Source organism: Heliangelus exortis, chromosome 2 (genome assembly GCF_036169615.1).
Source record: "Heliangelus exortis chromosome 2, bHelExo1.hap1, whole genome shotgun sequence".
NCBI classification, from domain to species: Eukaryota; Metazoa; Chordata; class Aves; order Apodiformes; family Trochilidae; genus Heliangelus; species Heliangelus exortis.
Genome location: NC_092423.1, coordinates 1,890,881 through 1,903,809, shown reverse-complemented (window position 1 = coordinate 1,903,809; position 12,929 = coordinate 1,890,881).

Sequence of the window (12,929 nt, the reverse complement as noted above, 5' to 3'; positions counted from 1 at the left end):
TGTGCAGAGACTCTCCTGGGACATTCAGAAAGCTGGTGGAGCTCACTTTATTTTTTTTTGGGGGGGTGCTGAACTTGTGACCTCTAAACTCAGTTCTGTTCCCAGGTGAAGCAGCTTTAGGATGGGATCCAGCTGGGATTTGGTCAGGAAGTGTTGCTGCCCTGTCCTGCAGTTGGAATCAGTGCTGTTAATGCCCCTTAGGGTGTGCAGAATGAGGATATTGGCTCAATTTGTATTTTTTTTTTTTTTTTGTGAGAGGGGAGAGAACCAAGTCTATTCCTGACCCAAAAATCCAGTGAAGAAAATTTGCCTTTTCACTTTGTCATTTCACTCTCTAAACCAGCTTTTTCCTTAACTTGCTCCTCTCCCAATGAAACCATCCCTCACTTAAGAAAAAAATAATTGAAAAAGTTAAAACACAGCAGCTGGAACTGCTTTGCAATCCATCTTCATTAATTTCTGCCAGGCTCAGACAGAAAAGATATTAAAACTCTTAGATAGGACAACACACAGTTTGAGGTTGTGTCTTAGTGTAAAAAAAAAGTTGTTTCAATTAGAAAAAAAAAAAATTATTCTCCTCTGAGAAGCACCTGAGGGGAATATCTGAAATTTTTTTTAAGCTCTCAGATTGACTGTGGGTGGAATGAAGGGGGGGGCTGCAAACTCTCAGCAAAACATCCTGATAAAGCCTGATAAAACTTATCACCATGGGAATGGAGGAAAATCAATTTACAGGCATGGTCCAGCTCTGGTGTGTCTTTTGCTTTCGTTCATCTCGTGGTGGTCGGGTGGAATCTGAACTCCACATCTTGGTAGGTGGAAAACGTTGAGCACCAGCAGGTTGGGAGCTGCTTTTTACACCACCAGATGGAGGAATTGCCTTGGGAAGTTTCCATCTCCTGCTGCTGGAGCTTTGCAAAGTGAAAAAATTAATGAAAAGATTGAAGATGGGCTCTGAAAACAGAAATGCAATGATGAATCTGAAAAAAGACTCCGAGGAGACCTTCTTGGGGTCTTCCAATACCTTACAAGAAAGCTGGGAAGGGAATCCTTGGGATCTTGGGTGGGACATGGGGAATGGATTCAAACTAGAGGAGGAGAGGTTTAGATTGGATGTTAGGAAGAAGTTCTTCCCCATGAGGGTGGTGAGAGCCTGGCACAGGTTGCCCAGAGAGGTGGTGGAAGCCTCATCCATCCCTGGAAGTTTTTAAGGCCAGGCTGGACAGGGCTCTGAGCAACCTGAGCTGGGGGAGGTGTCCCTGCCCATGGCAGGGGGGTTGGAACTGGATGAGCTTCAAGGTCCCTTCCAACCCTGAAAATTCAATCATTCTATGATTGTAATTACAACATTAAACAAAACCCAAGATTGAAAATCTCCATGAGGGTCATGTGAAAAATGGAAGTAGCTTCAACTTGAAGGTGTTTGGGATACAAAAACGTGCAGGAAGCTTAATTGTGACTCAGTTGAATAGTGATCAGTTTTTATGCTGTGTCCGCAGGGTGAAGTATTTGGGGGACCTGTTAGCTGGATTTAACTTGAGAAGCAGTTACAGTGGTTTTCTTCTTGGAAACAGGTTGACTTCAAGCCTGGAATGGCTGCTTTGTACTAAACATTCAGCAATTCTCTTATCCCCCTCCAGCTGAATGCTTTAATGACACTGCTCTCAAAAAATATTTAGTTTCATTCTTTCCATGATTTCAGCTTTCATTTTAATTGTTGAGAAGGCTTCAAACTAAGGTGATAACAAACTTTGACCTTCCTGCCTCTCTGATGCCACAGTGAGCTTGAAGCCAACTTTGTACCAGGGCCCACAGAAGGTCCATGAAATCATCAGGGTTTGAAAATTTTGACTCTATGATTTTAAAAGTCCCTTCCAACCCTGAAAATTCTATAATTCTATGAAATAGCTGAGATCAGCCATTTCAGAGGATGATAATAGACCAGAGAGCTCTTTATTTCTCTGGTCCTGCATCTCCCTGCTGTCCCTAGACAACCAAGCTAGGAGACATACATAAAACTCCTAATTAATAAATAAAAGTAAATTCTCAATTCACAGCTAATTGGGATGAAACCTCCACGTTGCTGGTTTATACTGGGACACAGCTGAGATGATTGTTCCCCCATCTTCTCTTTCTCAGCAGCCTGGCTGAAAGGTGTGTTTAACAAATCAAACCATCACACAGACTTTTTTTGGGGATTCCCCTCCCTGGAAGCATTCAAGGACAGATTGGATGGGGTCTGGAGCAACCTGAGCTGGTGGGAGGTGTCCCTACCCATGGCAGGGGGGTTGGAACTGGATGATCCCTTCCAACCCTGACAATTCCATGATTCTATGAGCCCAGAAGCTTGAAGACCCAAGCACAACCATCCAGGTAGTGATGACAACATCTCTGCTTTTATTAAGTGGACTTTTTTATTAAGTGGATTATCAGGGTGTGTATATGGCAAGGGTGATGAGGAAAAAAATAAAATTAAATACTCCAGAGGCAAGATGAAGAAGGACTTGCAGGATTTCCTGCTTGATATATTCCATAGCTTTCCAGCAGAGGGGACCTTGTTCTTCTGCTGTTATATCTGGAGATAGTTTTAAAAGTAGATTGTGCTGGGTGTGTTTAACTCATGGTGTTAAATCAAGCCTGCTTTTAGTAACAATTCTTGGACCTAAAAAAGCCTTTCCTGGCATTGGTTTATCTACCTGAGCAGGTTTATCTAACTTTATCCAGCTTACCCCAGTATTGTTCCTCCACTGGTTAATAGCTCAGCTGACAGCATCCTGATAATCCAAGAACATCACTGATGAAAGAAAAAGCAAGAAAATAATCACTGATTATTTTAGATAAAACCTAAGTCACTTTTGCTAAGTGTCCCCAAGGGGTTGTGGTGAGGATCCTGAGTCTGGATGAGCAGGTCAAGAGGAGGAGGTAGGAAGCTGAAGTTTTTTTAAATTTCATTCTTAGATTATTTGGGAAAGAAACCCATGGAAAAGCTGCCCAGATTATTTGCCTCCCTCTCCCTTTTCCTCCTTGTTTTTAGTATTAATTATTTAATTAATTTAATATTATTTAATATTAATACAAAGCAGGGAAAGTGCTGATCTGCCAGGAAATGCTGCACAAGGTCCATTTATTGCCAGAAAATGTCAGGATACCTTCTCACCATGAATTTGCAGCTTTCTTTAAAGGATGAAACCCCCAGGACTAATTAAAGCTGCTCCAGAGGCTCTCAAGGGAAAATGTGGTCCTTTTATTTTCCTCTCTTTGTGTATTTCCTTCCCCAGTGGGACTCTAAACAAGAATTGCTGCTTCTTACTGATACAATAATACAGATTTAAATATTAAAAGTTTCTTGGATGTACTTTATGAAAGGAAAATTCCATGTCCAGCTCCCTTTTGAGATGCAGCAAGGAATAAATCAGCATCACTTGTGCTGTCCTCATCCCATGGTTTGTCACATGGGGAACAAACTTCACTGGGATTGGGAGTTTTCCCCTTCCAGCAGGTGACACGGGGTGTCCCAGACCTGACACAGAGCTCTTAAAACCATAACTGTTTGGGGTTGATTTTTTTTTTATTCCAGTGGCCAAAAAACCCAAAAAATATTAAACCCCAAATATTTTCAGGAGTAGAAATGGAGCCTTTTCTTTTCCTTTTTATTTCTCCTTTTTTCTTTTTCTTTCCCTTTTTCCTTTCCCTTTTTCCTTTCCTTTTCCTTCTTTTTCTTGTCCTTTTTCTCCTCCTCCTCCTCCTCCTCCTCCTCGTCCTCCTCCTCGTCCTCATCCTCGTCCTTCTCGTCCTCCTTCTCCTCCTCCTCCTCCTTCTCCTTCTCCTTTCCTCTTTTTTCTTTTTCTCTTCCCTTATCTTTTCCTTTTCCTTTTCTTTTCCTTTCTTCCTTTTCCTTTTTTCCTTTTCCTTTTTCTTTTACCTTTTCCTTTTTCTTTTTTCCTTTTCTCTTTTTCTTTTCCTTTTTCCTTTTCCCTTTTCCTTTTCCTTTTCCTTTTCCGTTTCCTTTTTCTTTTATTTTTATTTTCCTTTTTTCTGTTTCCTTTTCCTTTTCCTTTTCCTTTTCCTTTCCCTTTCCCTTTTCCTTTTCCTTTTCCTTTTCCTTTTCCTTTTCCTTTTCCTTTTCCTTCTTCTTCCTCTTCCTCTTCCTCTGCCTCCCTGCTGCTCCTGGTTTCATTGCTCTGCCACTCCCCTCATTTCCACAGAGACTCAAACCACTATTATGGTCCGATTTTTTTTTTTTTTTTTTTTTTTCCTGGCTAAAAATAATGCAGTTTCTTTCTTTGCTGAGCTCCTGAGTTTGGTCTCCTGCAGCCTGGGAAGTCTCCTGCAGGGTGACTGGGGCAGAGCAGGGAATCTGCTCCCTGTCAGAAGCAAAAGAGGGGACAACAGATGGGACCTGAGCACTGATCCTGGGAAAGAGGACTTTGTGCACATTTCCTAAAGATGCTCCAGGGATTTGATCCCAAATAATAGTGGCAATCCCTCCCTGAACTTTGCTATCTTCTCTTCCCATAAAACTGCCTGTCCAACCCAAGTTATTTGCAGGGAGGTCAGAGGAGCCAATAGGAATCCTCCTTGTTGAGACACAGCAGAGGAGCAGGTTCACTTTCCAGATCTGCTGTTGGGAAACTGAAGAGTTGGTGCAGTGCACTGGGAAAATCCTTTGGCTTTGAGGAGACTGAAGGGAAGAAGGAAAACAGGACAGAAAGGATTTTATAATTTCCCTTTCCTTGAATTTGTGATTCCGGGGACGTTTCCTTTTACCTGGAGGCTGGAAAAGTGCAGCAGAACATCTTCTCTTTCACACTCAGTTTTCTGATTTTCCTGGGCATTTTTGTGCTTCTATCCAGGACAAGGATCTGGGCTGAAGGGACCTTTGGCTGATGCTGAAGGATTATTGAATTTTTTAGGGGTCTTTTGGGCAGCCTATTCTTATGAACCTCTGTAGCTTGTTGTGCTTGGTGCCTGGGGTCTGCAGCCCCCTGGGGTCACCACTTCCAAACATTTTGGTGGCTGGTCCTGCCTTGCTGTCCCTCAAAGCATTTTAGTGGTCTCTACTTGATACTATTTCTAGCATTCATCACCCTTTTGCCACCCTTTGCACATGAAAAATCTGTCTGTGGCTGATCAGATGAGCTCTAAACCCTTTATTTTTTGCTGTGAGGAGGGATGGCTTTGAAACCAAACTCCCCAAAATCAGAAAATCTGCTCCTCTTTGCCCAAAGGGTTTGTCCCTTGCTGTCTGTCCCTCCTCCATCATCTTCCTCCATCACAGACTCAAAACTGCTCAGCTCCAAAACTCAGCTGCATCTTTTTCTTTGCTCAGGAAATAGGAAGTAGCCTATGGGGGGACTTTTTTCCAGAGGCAATGAATTCAGAATCCCAATTTAATGAGTTTATTTTACAGGCATTCAAATATTCCCTGGCTCCATGCTATCACACAGTGGTGTGCCTTACTGATGCCAGTGCTTCCATCTGGGGATTATGATTTTGTAAAATTCATTTTTAAACATCCCAGGAGACTTTATTAAGAGTTCCTGTGAGAGGACAGGGAGCCTGATACAGAGGGAAAGAAACAGGAACTTCAATTTTCACTAGAACAAGGCTTGGCTTTATAAATGAAACGCACTCATGTTCTCCTCCACCCTGACCCCAGCCCAGTTCCCTCCTCCCCAGCCCATAAAACAGACACAGGGATCAATGCCCCATGTGTAGAGAAATAAAGCCTAAATGTTTAATTTCTGTGGCTTTCTGTCTGATCAGTCATTGAGCTGGGAGAGGGACAGAACCTCTGTGTAAGGCAGGAGTCCCATCCTGGGGCTGGAATGTGGCAGTCAGGGAGAAGCTCCTGGGGACAGCAGATGCTTTGGAGGGGAGGGGGACACTGAGGTTGATTTGTCTTGTGTGTTTCTGGTTATTAATGAGAGGGATGAACACAGATGTCCCCCTTTCATTTTTTTTCTTTGTCACGGTTTAACACTGGGCTGGCAATTAAACTGAGTAACAGATTCTCTCTGTTAATCTCTCTCTCCTCCCTGAAAAGAAAGGAGAGAGAATAAGGGAGAGAGACTGATGGGTTGGAAACTAAACTACACAGCTTGAATGAAACAGGAATGATAAATAGGAAAAATGACTAAATCTATACAAATCTACAGGAAAATTGATCCCAGGTTCCTCCCCCCTTTCCCCCAATAACTCTCAGGTCACCCCCGAGGCTGCAGGGCAGCCCTGGGAAAGTCCAGGCTGGAATCCTGGGGTCAGCAGCAGTTGGGAGCTGGAGGCAGGAACACACAGATTCAGGCTGGGATGGATCAGGAGCACAGGCAGAGGAAGGGATGGGATCCTCCCAGGATGCTGAGTGAAGGAAAGGGAAGCAGGAAAGGCAGGAAGGGCAGGCAGCTGGAAGCTGGAAATCTGGCTTGGCCCTCGTGATCCCTCAAATTTATCCTGAGGATGAGGTGTATGGGATGGAATCCTCTGTTTGGTCAATTCTGGCATCTATCTTGTCCGTTCCTCCCCAAAGGAGGCTGCAGGTGGGACCTCTTTATGTTTTCCTCAGAGCTGAGCAGTGTCCTTGGCTCTGCACACCAGGCTCCAGCAGTAACTCTAAACATCAAGTGTTTTCAGTCCTAGAAACACACACTGTCTGAGAAACTTGCTGTTCATTTCAGCAAGTGCAACTACTTACAAGAGACTTAGCTAAAAGCAAAAGTACAAGACAGAAAATCACATTTATCCTGGCCCAAACCAGGACATTCTTGTAGTCAGAGAGGTGGAAAGCTGGGCTGGTGGGTGGTTGAGGAGGAGAGATGCCAGGGAGATGCTGTCCCCAGCAATGCTATTGGGAAACCTCTCTCCTGGGGAATCTCCCTCCTGAGGAACACAGAATATCAGGCTTTGGAATCCCTTCAGGGATGGGGACTCCTTCCAGGGGGAGCCTGGGGCTGACAACCCTTTCCAGGAAGGAATTGTTCCCAAGCTCCAACCTCAACCTCCCTTGGCACAACTTGAGGACATTCCCACTTCTCCCATCACTTGTTCCTGGAGGAAAGAGCTTCATCCCCCCTAATTCCATCCTCTTCCCAGAGAGCTGTTGAGTGAGAAAGTCTCCCCTCAGCTTCTGCTCCAGGCTGAGCACCCCCAGATCCAGCAGCTGCTCCTGGTTAGGTTTGTGCCTCAGACTTTTCATGAACTTTGTTATTTTTCCTTGGATTTGCTCCAATCCCTCAATATCCTTGGAGTGAGCAGCCCAAAAATGAGCACAGTTGAGAATATCCATCAGTAATCTTGCTTGGGATGCAAACTGGCTCCTTTCTGAGATGTGTAGAGAAAAGACACCAGAGTTGTCCTCTTTGGTCTCCACCAGAGTGGAGAAAGTTGTGTAGGAACAGGGTGAACAGAACCTCTTAGAGAGCTGGAGAGAAACATGGAAAAATCCTAGAAATTCAGAGCTGGAAAGGGCAGAGCTGCAACTTTGTCTTCAAAAAGCAACAGTGTGCACCAGGCCAGACATCTGGGAAAGGGCAAAGAAGTCAAGTGATTCAAAGAAGAAGAGAAAAACCATTATGGCATATAAGCAGAGAAAGTTTCCAGGGAAAAAAATTAATATATTTTACATATAAAAGCCCCAGACATATGATAATAGTAGAAGCATGAATGCCCACATCCTACACCTTGACTCTCCCAGCTCAACTGTTGTGGCCAAAACACAACAAAATGCAGTGAAATTAAGGATTGACACTTGTCAGCACTGGGCAGAAATCCCATTCTTGTTGCAATCAAAAGATGCACCTATGCTGGTAAAAAAAAGGGAGCCAGCATCCATCCCCTGGGCCAAAATTCATCCCTCCAGGGAGTGCATCCACAGGATGAAATCTGAAAGAGTCTGGTGGCATCCAAACTGCTCAGTTGGAAGAGTTCCTGGCTTGTGATAATGCCTGAATGATACCCAGGAATTATTGTGGAAAATATTAATTAACCTGAGCCAACAGCATGCTAGAGACTCAGCTAAAAAAATTTAAATAAAATAAATAAATAAATAAATAAATAAATAAATAAATAAATAAATAAAATAAATAAAATAAATAAATACATAAATAAATAAAAAAAAATTAAAAAGCTAGAAAGGCAGCAAATGGTAACAGTCCCAGCAAGATGCAAGACATGGGGTTGTCTTTTCTTTTATTGGCTGATTAGGAATCTTCTTCCCTGATAATCTGGGACATTTTTTTTTTCCTTTTTGGGCAGTGCTTTGCAAATCCCCCAGAGCAATGGAACATCAGTCCTGCCCGAGCTCTGTTCAGGTTCTCCATCACCTACCAGAGATAAATCCATGCTACAAAATCTGTCCTGATCTTTTCTCCTCCTCATCCTTCTTTCAGAGAAATAGCCTGAGCTTAATTAATTTTTTAATTAATTTTCACTCAGCTGTGTTTCGCTCTGTGTCCAAGCCCCTGTGAGACCAACACAAAGGGCAGAAATCCCATTCTTTTTGCAATCAAAAGATGCACTTATGCTGGTAAAGAAAAAGGAGCCATCACCCATGCCCTGGCCCAAAAATCAATCCCTCCAGGGACTTCCCCTGGCCCAAAAATCATCAATCCCTCCAGGGAGTGCATCCACGGAGCTGAAATCTGAAAGAGTCTGGTGGCATCCAAACTGCTCAGTTGGATGAGTTCCTGGCTTGTGATAATGCCTGAATGATACCCAGGAATTATTGTGGAAAATATTAATTAACCTGAGCCAACAGCATGCTAGAGACTCAGCTAAAAAAAAATAAATAAAATAAATAAATGAAATAAATAAATAAATAAAAAAAATAAAAGCATAAATAAATAAAAAAAAAATTAAAAAGCTTAGGTGGTGTTAGAGCAATGTTTGGCCCATCTCCTGCTCTTCTTGAGTTGCTGCTAGAAAGGCAGCAAATGGTAACAGTCCCAGCAAAATGCAAGACATGGGGTTGTCTTTTCTTTTATTGGCTGATTAGGAATCTTCTTCCCTGATAATCTGGGACAATTTTTTTTTCCTTTTTGGGCAGCGCTTTGCAAATCCCCCAGAGCAATGGAACATCAGTCCTGCCCGAGCTCTGTTCAGGTTCTCCATCACCTACCAGAGATAAATCCATGCTACAAAATCTGTCCTGATTTTTTCTCCTCCTCATCCTTCTTTCAGAGAAATAGCCTGGGCTTAATTAATTTTTTAATTAATTTTCACTCAGCTGTGTTTCTGCTCTGTGTCCAAGCCCCTGTGAGACCAACACAAAGGGCAGAAATCCCATTTTTTTTGCAATCAGAAGATGCACTTATGCTGGTAAAGAAAAAGGAGCCATCACCCATGCCCTGGCCCAAAAATCACTCCCTCCAGGGACTTCCCCTGGCCCAAAAATCATCAGTCCCACCAGGGAGTGCATCCACGGAGCTGAAATCTGAAAGAGTCTGGTGGCATCCAAACTGCTCAGTTGGAAGAGTTCCTGGCTTGTGATAATATCTGAATGATACCAAGGAATTACTGTGGAAAATATTAATTAACCTGAGCCAACAGCATGCTAGAGACTCAGCTAAAAAAAATTTAAATAAAATAAAAAATTAAAAAAAAAAACAAAACCATAAATAAATAAAAAAAAATTAAAAAGCTAGAAAGGCAGCAAATGGTAACAGTCCCAGCAAGATGCAAGACATGGGGTTGTCTTTTCTTTTATTGGCTGATTAGGAATCTTCTTCCCTGATAATCTGGGACAATTTTTTTTTCCTTTTTGGGCAGTGCTTTGCAAATCCCCCAGAGCAATGGAACATCAGTCCTGCCCAAGCTCTGTTCAGGTTCTCCATCACCTACCAGAGATAAATCCATGCTACAAAATCTGTCCTGATCTTTTCTCCTCCTCATCCTTCTTTCAGAGAAATAGCCTGGGCTTAATTAATTTTTTAATTAATTTTCACTCAGCTGTGTTTCTGCTCTGTGTCCAAGCCCCTGTGACACCAACACAAAGGGTGATTTCTGATGTTCAGATAATTCTCACAGGTCAGTCCTGAGATAAGCAACTGTGTCACAGTGTCATGAAATCAAATTGGGATAAAGAAGAGGATTAATTTGAATTTTAAATTTCCATCCTGTTTTTGTTTTACTAAACAGTCGGTGGAAAAAAAAAATCTCCTCAACAGAAATATATTTTGGGTTTTTTGAGAGCAAATCTGAAGTTATTTCAATGGAATGATTTGTCCATGTCTGATTGGAAAGAAACCTATTAGGAGACTGAGACTTTCTTGGAAATAATGTCTTATTAATTTCTTTGATTGGTTTGATTAATTTCTCTGATCTCTTTGATTAATTTCTTTGATCAGAATTGTCATGTGCCAGCTTTAGATATTAGAAAATTTGCCCATCTAAGGCATTCTGGAGATGTTTTGCACTTTCAGGGTATTTTTAGGTTTGTTAGAGAGGGGGAAAATATTAAAAAAGCTGCTTGAACTCTTCTTCCTTTGATGTACAAGAGATGGTGGAGACAGCAAAGCCTGAATGAACTGCTCTGCTGGGATATTTACCATGCCACTGAGATAAGCCAGGTCCTCCACCACCCTGGTGCTGCAAAAACTTTGGATTTCTAAGGTTTGTTTTACACCCAACATCTGGGAGATCATAAGAACGATGCAGAAGGAGGACCACATCTCAAAGAATTACAGAATCATAGAATCAGTCATAGAATTATAGAATAATTCAGGTTGGAAGGGACCTCCCAAGGTCCCCCAGTCCCAGCCCTGCAGTATCAGGGACACCCTCACCCAGATCAGGATGCTCAGAGCCTCCTCAAGCCTCACCTTGAACATCTCCAGGGATGAGGCCTCAACCCCCTCCCTGGGCAGCCTGGGCCATTTTTCCACTCGTGGTAAATAAATTTTTCCTAACATCTAAATCTTCTCTAATTTCAAACCATTCCCCCCATCCCATCCCTCCAGGCCCTTGCACACAGCCCCTCTCAGCCTTCCTGTAGCCCCTTCAGATACAGAAAGGTCACTCTTAGGTCTTCCTGAACCTTCTCTTCTCCAGGCTGCACAACTGAATATCAGCTGTCCCCAGATGGACAAGCAAGAAGGTGACAGTGTGTGTGGGAGATGGGTCTTGATGCTGGAAACTGTGGCACAGGAGCTGCTCCATCCCTTGGAGAATTTAAAATCATAGAATTATTGAATCATTTGGGTTGGAAGGAACCTCCCAAGGTCACCCAGTCCCAGCCCTGCAGTATCAGGGACACCCTCACCCAGATCAGGGTGCTCAGAGCCTCCTCAAGCCTCACCTTGAACATCTCCAGGGATGAGGCCTCAACCCCCTCCCTGGACAAACTCTGCAATTTTTCCACCACCCTCATGGGAGAGAACTTTTTCCTAACATCCATTTCACTCTTGTCATTTCTAGAGGTATGAAATAGTAGGACAGGTTATAATAACCTAATATATGGGCTATATAATTCAGAGATAAAGGTAAACTGGAGAGAAATCACAACTGGGGGAGTAGTTAATGGAAGACTTCAGACTAGTGGCACATCTGAGTTAATACCCACCAATCCCAGGTGGTCTTCTTCTACATTTTCAGGTTAATTGTGTTAAACTGCCTAGCAAACCAAAAACAAACAAAAAAATAATAAAAAATCCCACAAGCAGGTACATAATAATACCATTTTTTCCACGGATATATGTTCTGACATCATCCTGGCACACGTGGAACCTCGATGTTAATTAAAAATGAAGCGTTAGCTCAAGGGTTGAATAGAAGCCAAGGCTGATCCTGGTGGAACCATGTTGGAATAAAGCAATGCCCTTTCTCTCCTTGAGGGGTAGAGACAACTTAAAAGAAGAGAAATGATGTGTGTGACAACTGACCTGAACATTTGAGCTGATGCAGGAGAACTCTTGTATTCGCCAAAGACAATTTTTTCATCTTTTTTTTTTTTTTTTTTTTTTTTTTTTGCAAGCCTGAAAGTGGTTTGAAGGGCCCATTCCTCATGGAAAATCCATGAGGAAGCAGTTTCCTGTGCAGAGGAAGGAGGTAAATCAAAGTATCTGATGTGAGACTTGCAGACAACAATTATTCTCCTCTGCTGACTTGAAAAACTCAACCGAGCTCAAGAACTGGCAAGAATAAAAGACATGGAACTTCTGTAAGCACTGCCCTGCTGTTTGCTGGGCTTTTGCCCATAAATAAATGGTAAATTTACAGGAGGATTTTTGGCCTAATAACTTAGTTATCTCTTGGCTTAGACAATGAATGTGAAGTTTTCAAGGGGAAAAAAATGTATGAAAATTATTCTACTTTCATTTTAGACTGAGGTGAGAAACCTGAGTCGTGTGAGAAACCTGAGGACCTCACATGGGTAATAAAACCACCTGGTCTTTATCATTTGAATTTGAACCAGTGGCAATGAGACCTCCAAAACAGAGTCCTGGCAAACCAGCCAGATCACATTGATCCAATAATACAGATTAATTCTTTCAACAACTTCTTGGCTACTTTGTCGAATCAGATTGTCCCACTGGCCAAAAAAAATCTCAGAAGGCTGCCAAACCTTTTCAGACAAATTCCCCAAACTGAATATTTTACCCTGTTATGTACTGGAAAGAGATAAACAGAAAGAAGAGTCCATTTTATTCTAGTTACTGAGCAACAGTTCAGTCTGAGGCCTTTCAGTGGGGCAGGAAGCTAATGGCTAAAGAAGATTTTGGAGAAAACTGAACTTCTGTTTTATTTGGTTTTTTTCCTTAGGTTCAAAGTAAACAGACTTTTTCAAACACTGTTTCAACTTTCACACATTTGTGAATAGGAAAGGAGTGGCTGAATGCAATTCCTTTGTTATAAAGGAGTGGGAAAAATGTAATATGATGGGCAAGGTTTTAGTGAATGCTGGAAGACAGAAAAAAAATACTGGGAATATCTGAGAA